Below are 597 nucleotides of genomic sequence, written 5' to 3'. Positions count from 1 at the left end.
CAGTGATATAAAATAGGGATTTAAAACATCCAGGCAAATAACTCAGCACTTTTTGCAAAAAAAACCTGGTTAACAGAATTTCAAATAAGGAATATAAGGATCCGTATTGGTTAAATCCACAGGATGATCCACACAAACTGTAAATCAGAGGTTATTCAGCAATCGATTGATGTGAATGTATATACAAAATGATGATGTATAAAACATAAAAAAATATATATTTCATGGTAATTAAAAGTTCAGTGACTGTGGATATATATTTTTTATATTTTATGCATCATCTCATTTTATATAGATGTGTACACAGAAACATGCAGGAGGTACTGCAAAGTTCCTTGGCTTTGGGTAAAATGAAATATAGGACAATCAGTTAATTATGATTTTATTCAACATATTCCCCTCTCAGATTCACACACTTATTGCAGTGGTCCTTCAGTTTTTCTAAGTCCTGTAAAAGAACTCTGAAACCTGGGCCACCAACCAGGCCTTTCACGATACCCTTAAAGCCAGGAACTTTACAGCACCCCATCATTCACACACACACACACACACACACACACACACACACACACACACACACACACACACACACACACA

At 35.3% G+C, this 597-nt stretch overlaps 1 protein-coding gene across 1 annotated transcript in view; it reads left to right on the top strand.

The window, feature by feature from the left end:
• Positions 1-597, top strand: part of LOC106884260 (uncharacterized) — an 86,197-nt gene that overhangs the window by 74,553 nt on the left and 11,047 nt on the right. The gene's annotated exons all lie outside the window — the stretch shown is intronic.

Source organism: Octopus bimaculoides, chromosome 4, assembly GCF_001194135.2.
Source record: "Octopus bimaculoides isolate UCB-OBI-ISO-001 chromosome 4, ASM119413v2, whole genome shotgun sequence".
Lineage (NCBI taxonomy): Eukaryota > Metazoa > Mollusca > Cephalopoda > Octopoda > Octopodidae > Octopus > Octopus bimaculoides.
This window is presented reverse-complemented; position numbering and strand designations above follow the sequence as displayed.